We start from the raw sequence: 7335 nt of genomic DNA on the forward strand, positions 1-7335 counted from the left end.
TGTAGTCAATATAGCTAGCATGTAACAAGTTAGCAATATAGCAGTAACAAGTTGATCTGAAGCAAAAAGTCTGGAATCCTGGGAGACCTTCTTTAAGGTGTGAGTAGTATATCTTCTTGTGTATTAGTCTTAAGTATAATTACAATCCTCCTCTGATTCAAAAAAAAAAATTAGGACTTTTTCATGAGCTGGCTTGTATAACATACTCCTGAATTCCTTTAATAGGTCCTCTTTTGTGTTTTTTTAAAGACAGGGTCTTGTTCCGTTTCCAGGCTAGATTGTGCAGTGGCACAATCATAGTTCACTGAAGCCTCGACTTCCTGAGCTCAAGCAAACCTCCTGCCTCAGCCTCCCAAATAGCTAGGACTACAAATATGTACCACCACTACCGGCTTTAATAGGACTTTTAAACAACAGGTCATTAGAAACATTTAAGCACCTGTCACCAAATGTCAGGCTTTCCCATTCTTAAACAAAAGGCTGGAATGATAACCTGATGAAGCAAAATGAAGTTTAACAAAAAGGAATGTAACTTTCAACAAAAACGAAAAATCACTCTCAGCACCAGACAATTCCCCAGCGGAGGAAATGTTGCTTAACAATAGCTCATGTGAAAAAGACATGGAGGCTTAATCAATTTCAAGCTCAGTATGAATTAATAGCATAATGTGACTAACAGCAATGGAATACAAAACTAAGCTTCATCAATAGAAATAGAATTTTCAGAAAAACAGAGAAAACAAACCTGCTTGATTTTGTCTGAGTCAGACCATATCTAGAAAACTGTGCTGACCTCTAGGTATAACATTTAAATAATCTGGATAAAATAGAACAGTAGAGTGATCAGGTAAGTGAAAAGACTTCATAGCATATTTTAGGAGGTATGTTCAAAAGAATTGTATGTAGTTAGCCTGCAGAAACAGAGTCATGGAAGAGGTGGTAGGGCGTGATAATTGGTATCTGAGGGGCTACCATCTGGTTCTGTGCTGCTCTGTGGAGCTCTCCATAACTGAGATATTGTCAAGGTCACTTGCAAGGTATGTGGTATGAAATTTGTTATTAAAAATAGTTAAGTCTGGGCACAGTGGCTCATGCCTGTAATCCCAACACTTTGGGAGACTGAAGTGTGCAGATCACGAGGTCAGGAGATTGAAACCATCCTGGCTAACACAGTGAAACCCCATCTCTACTAAAAATACAAAGAATCTGCCAGGCTTGGTGGCGGGCGCCTGTAGTCCCAGCTGCTCAGGAGGCTGAGGCAGGAGAATTATTTGAACCCAGAAGGCTGAGGTTGCAGTGAGCTGAGATCACACCACTGCACTCCAGCCTGGGCAATAGAGCGAGTCGAGACTCTGTCTCAAAAAAAAAAAAAAAATTCAAGTACCTAAGTTTGCAATGACTTGAGGACTTCTGGGGCTGAAGAACAATGGTGGTAGCCTGATTACAAATTCCCCCCAACACCCCGCCATTCTCCCCAAATAGCTATAGAATCAACATGAACATATAGCTTCAGGTTTCCTAGGAAACAGAACACTGTTCAGATTATCTATAATGAGAAGAAAAAAATATATACAAATTCCCCTCTCTAGATGGCAGCCCATATCCAGTAAAAGGATTATGTCCAAATACAGAGGCCCAGCCTCCTTGGCTCAACTGGGTCATCTCTGAAGGGCCACCCAGCTCTAGAGCTCTCTGTAGGGTTGGTGGAGGTCTTGGTTGCACCCACATCGAGTTCAACTTCTCCCTTTGCTCAGCCCAGCTCCCCTCACTCCCCCACAGGTGTGGAAGCCCAGGGTATCCCCAGATCCTCCTGTGTGTGCATGCCCACGCACACATGCGCACGCGCGCACACACACAGGGATCCACACGCACATGCACACACAAACACTCTCAACTGACATGGCAGGAACAAACAGCAATAGAAAGCTTCAAAGTGGGCAAAGCTTGCCTCAGGCTTTCGCCACAGCCTTGCTGACTTGTATCTTCCCTCATTACTCTCTTTCTCTGGACAGCCATGATCCTGGGACCCTCTTGAGGCCTGGGCTTTCTCCACGTTCTTCATACTGTCTTGCATGCAGGTAGATTTAGGGGCTACCATCCAAACATTGAACAGGTAGCTGCCCACATAGGGCCTGTTCTGGCCTTAGCACCTGCAGTTAGGCCTCCGTGGAGAGCTTTGAGGAGTAGATCTGGGATTCCAACCCAGCTAGATGATTCGGCAGAGCCAGTTTCATTCCTTTGAAAAACAAGACCATGTTTCCAGGCTCAGAATAAAGACGTCCCAGAAGTATGCCAGTTGCCTGGAGGAATCGTGAGGCTGAGGCCCGCTGGAAAGGACAGGCATTCCATGATGTCTTAGCTCAGGCATCCCGGGCAGTGGCCATGGATCCATGCGAAGAGTGCGTGCCCAGGACTGCACTGCTCCGGACTTCCCGGGCCTGTCATGTGGCAAGTAGACACCGTTTGAAGAACACAGCCCCTTTGAGCATCCAGAGTTCCACAGACGGCATGCGTGCTGTTCCCAAATCAGAGCACAGATCAAGCCATCTGCATCATAAATCACTCAGGCGCCAAAGCCCACATGATAAATCAAAGTGAAAATGTTTGAAAAACTAATTTCTTTTACCCACATCTACACACTGAATGAGTGTTCAGGAATAAGGTTTCTTTTGTGTCACACAAAGCTCTCTTCTGAGACTTAGGTAGTAGGGGTGGGGAGATAGCCACAGGGAGGGTGCGGCCACAGAAAACAGTGGGAGATTAGCAGGGACAGTGCTGGCCAGCATGGGGCCTCCCTACACCTGTTTTTACCAAGCTCTCTGGCCCAAGAACCCATTAATAAAACTCTCATATCCTGCTGTGAATGTGCAGATTTATTAACAAGCCACGAACTGTGCCTGTGCCCCCGGTCTAAAGTTCAGATTCCATATAAGACATCTGTGTGTATGCGTCTGTTTCTCTACTAATAAAAAGGAGACTATCTGTTCCTTTCAGGATTATATAAAAATTCATTTTGTTTTGGGAAATGATGTTTAAAAATAATGGGAACAAGGGATGTCAGAGCTTCTTGTACTGAGTTCTTCCCCCTCCCTCACCCTCCTTTCCAACATCAGCAAGACATGGTCTGTGGTTCTGGGTACATCACAGTCCACATTTGGGACGGAGGAAAGAGAGGCAGGATTGGAATCCCACAGATACCAATTCCGTGCTCTCAGGAAGCAGGTCTCATCTTAACAAGCCCTTTCATTTGCAACTGCCTCCTTTGACTTCCCATTGGCCAAATGACTTGGGTAGCCCAGCACCTCGAAAGAACTAGTATTTTGAAAACCATTGCCAGAAAACATGTAAACCAAGAAATTTAGCACACTGGAGCTAATATGTGCTAAACTAGAGTATGGAAGATCCCTCGTGTAACTAAGTCAGTCCTGAGTGATTACAGGGAAGAGAGGTCTGCTGTTGGAAACAGATGCCAGCAGCCAGAACCTCTTTGAGTAAACAGGGAGTACTGAAGAAAACTGGAATAAAAGCTTGTTTTACACTGGCTAGCCATATGCAGAAAACAGAAACTGGACCCCTTCCTTACACCTTATACAAAAATTAATTCAAGATGGGTTGAAGACTTAAATATAAAACCTAAAACCATAAAAGCCCTAGAAGAAAACCTGGGCAAGGTTTGACCATTCAGGACAATATGAACATTCAGGACATAGGCATGGGCAAAGACTTCATGACTAAAACACCAAAAGCAATGGCAACAGAAGCCAAAATTGGCAAATGGGATCTAATTAAGCTAAAGAGCTTCTGCACAGCAAAAGAAACTAGCATCAAAGTGAACAGACACCTATACAATGGGAGAAAATTTTTGCAATCTATCCATCTGACAAAGGTCTAATATCCAGAATCTACAATGAACTCAAACAAATTTACAAGAAAGAAACAAACAATCCCATCATAAAAAGTAGGTCAAGGATATGAACAGACACTTCTCAAAAGAAGACATTTGTGTGGCCAGCAAACATGAAAAAGAGCTCATCATTACTGGTCATGAGAGAAATGCAATCAAAACAACAATGAGCTAGCATCTCACGCCAGTTAGAATGGTGATCATTAAAAAGTCAGGAAACAACAGATGCTGGCAAGGCTGTAGAGAAATAATGCTTTTACACTGCTGGTGGGAGTGTAAATTAGTTCAACCATTGTGGAGGACAGTGTGACAAATTTCTCAAGGATCTAGAACCAGAAATACCATTTGACCCACCAATCCCATTACTGGGTATATACCCAAAGGATTATAAATAATTCTACTATAAAGACACATGCACACATATGTTTACTGTAGCACTATTCACAATAGCAAAGACTTGGAATCAACCCAAATGTCCATCAGTGATAGACTGGATAAAGAAAATGTGGTACATATACACCATGGAATACTATGCAGCCATAAAAAAGAATGAGTTCATGTCCTTTGCAGGGACATGGATGAAGCTGGAAACCATCATTCATAGCAAACTAACACAGGAACAGAAAATCAAACACTGCATATTCTCACTCATAAGTGGAAGTTGAACAACAAGAACACATGGACACAGGGAGGGGAACATCACACACCAAGGCCTGTCAGGGGCTGCGGGGAAATGAGAGGAAGATCATTAGGACAAATATCTAATACATGCAAGGCTTAAAAACTAGATGACGGGTTGATAGGTGCAGCAAACCACCATGGCACATGTATACATATGTAACAAACCTACATGTCCTGCACATGTATCCCAGAGCTTAAAGTAAAATAAATAAATAAATAAAATAAGATGCTAACAAGACAAAAGTTTTTAATAATGCTAACAGACCAGTTTTGCATAATCATAATGATAGGACACCAGCTATAGGGGATTCTAAAAGTACAAAAAAAAGAGATTGTTTTGCTTATTTAAACATCCTAGTATACTCTTTTCTATCAGAGGTCAGTTTGCCTAAAATTAAGAGCTAAAAAGACACACTGTTGTCATCAGTAACAGAGAGAGACACTGCAACATCTAAATGTGGTAATCATGACAATCCTATAGGAAGCAGCATCTGTTGTTTCCTGACCTTTTTTTTTTTTTTTTGAGATGGAGTCTCATCCTGTTGCCCAGGCTGGAGTGCAGTGGTGTGATCTCGGCTCGCTGCAAGCTCCGCCTCCCGCGTTCATGCCATTCTCCTGCCTCAGTCTCCCAAGTAGCTGGGACTATAGGCGCCTGCCACCAAGCCCAGCTAATTTCTTTTTGTATTTTTAGTAGAGACGGGGTTTCACTGTGTTAGCCAGGATTGTCTCAATCTCTTGACCTCGTGATCTGCCCGCCTCAGCCTCCCAAAGTGCTAGGATTACAGGCGTGAGCCACCCCACCCAGTCTCCTGACTTTTTAATGATAGGAAAAAAAGACACAAGACTCTCCAAAAAGCTTGAAAAAGATATCGAACATCCCAGTATAAGAAAACGTCTGGGCCGGGCACGGTGGCTCACACCTGGAATCTCAGCACTTTGAGAGCCAGGTAAGGCGGCACACACCTGTGTTCCCAGCTACTTGGGAGGTCGAGGTGGGAGGATCACTTGAGCCCAGGAGGCAGAGGTTGTAGTGAGTGGAGATGGTGCCACTGCACTCCAGCTTGGGTGACAGAGTGAGACCACCCCAAGAAAAGGAAAAAAAAAAAGGAAATGTCTGAAACAATGTTATCCTGGAGTAGAGAAAAGATATCTAACTGAAAACTAGGTCACTGTTTTGCACAACCCTCAGAAGTGTGGTGGCCTCCACTTCCCAAACTAGCAAAGGAACCCCTTTTCAGTTTGGTGCTGCTTCCATCTCAGAGTCCGAATGCGTGGTTGGGTCCTCTTCTGAGCTCTCATCTGGGTGCCTGTGTTGTACCTGTGGATCTAACCTGGGGACCTCCCAGTCAAGGACAAAGCCACAGTACTTCTATGGGGTCAGGAGACCTGGGAAGAGGCTAGTTTATCCATGGGCCCTGCTTCCCACTCATAGAACATTTTCTTGCTTTTATTACCTTTGAGCCATGCAGATGGTTGCCTATTCAACTTCAACTTCTTATAAACAACTCTACCCTTTATAAAAACTCAGGCTTATGATTGTTTTAAGGCAGAAAAATCCCCTAATGGGGATACCATTAATGAGATTTTTCTAGAGTGCCCTCTATGAAATTAATTCATTGATTAATTCATTGGTTACTTGTTAATCAATTACTTGTAAAGTAATTAATTCAATTACTTGTAAAGTGATGATAACAAACACTGAGCAAGGTAGAAGATACCATTATGAAATTCGTGAGAGGCCAGGTGCAGTGACTCAAGCCTGTAATCCTAGCACCTTGGGAGGCTGAGGTAGCCGGATCACTTGAACTCAGGAGTTTGGGACCAGCCTGGCCAACATGGTAAAACCCCATCTCTGCTAAAAATACAAAAATTGGTCAGGTATGGTGGTGCATGCCTGTAATCCCAGCTACTTGGGAGGCTAAGGCAGGAGAATCACTTGAGGCAGAGGTTGCAGTGAGCCAAGATCGCACCACTGCACTCCAGCCTGGGCGACATAGCAAGAGTCTGTCTCAAAAAGTTAAAAAAAAAGAAAAAGAAAAAGAAAGAAATTCGTGAAAGCTGAGCATAAGCCACACTAAATACACACTCAGGAAATATTAATACGTATCAGTTATGTTTTGAGGACGTATGTTCACAAATACAAAACCTCTGTGGAGGCCAAGGTGGGTGGGATCACGAGGTCAGGACTTCGAGACCAGCCTGTCCAACACAATGAAACCCTGTCTCTACTAAAAATACAAAAACTAGCTGGGTGTGGTGGTGGGCACGTATAATCCCAGCTACTTGGGAGGCTGAGGCAGAAAAATAGCTTGAACCCAGGAGGCGGAGGTTGCAGTGAGCCGAGATCATGCCACTGTGTTCCGGCCTGGGTGACAGAACTAGACTCTGTCTCAAAAAAAAAAAAAAAAACCTCTAGGGAAGTAGAAGAGCCCAGTATTAGCAACATGGGCTCTGAAGCATCAGGCTTCATGGGGGTGAATCCTGCTGCTGTGTGACATTAGGCAAGTCGTGTAACTTCTTCATTCGCCCTCATTCTCTTCCTCATAAAAGAGGGATGACAGAAGCTGCTCCACAGAGTCACCAGGAGACTCAAGGTCAGTAGGAATTCACATATGTGGACATGCATAGCAAACTGCAATACAATAGCAAGGCCTTGCAGAGAGGAGCCACAGTGTCTTGGTAGACATTAATGGTGTCTTGGTAGACATCAGTGGTCTCTTCCATTGATGTCTTCCAGTTCTAAAATTCTA

At 43.7% G+C, this 7335-nt stretch overlaps 1 protein-coding gene across 2 annotated transcripts in view; it reads right to left on the bottom strand.

Annotated features, from left to right (window-relative positions):
• CERS3 (ceramide synthase 3) overlaps positions 1–7335 on the bottom strand; it is a 149023-nt gene that overhangs the window by 25503 nt on the left and 116185 nt on the right. The window lies entirely within an intron of this gene.

Source organism: Mandrillus leucophaeus, unplaced genomic scaffold, assembly GCF_000951045.1.
Source record: "Mandrillus leucophaeus isolate KB7577 unplaced genomic scaffold, Mleu.le_1.0 Scaffold719, whole genome shotgun sequence".
Classification (NCBI taxonomy): domain Eukaryota; kingdom Metazoa; phylum Chordata; class Mammalia; order Primates; family Cercopithecidae; genus Mandrillus; species Mandrillus leucophaeus.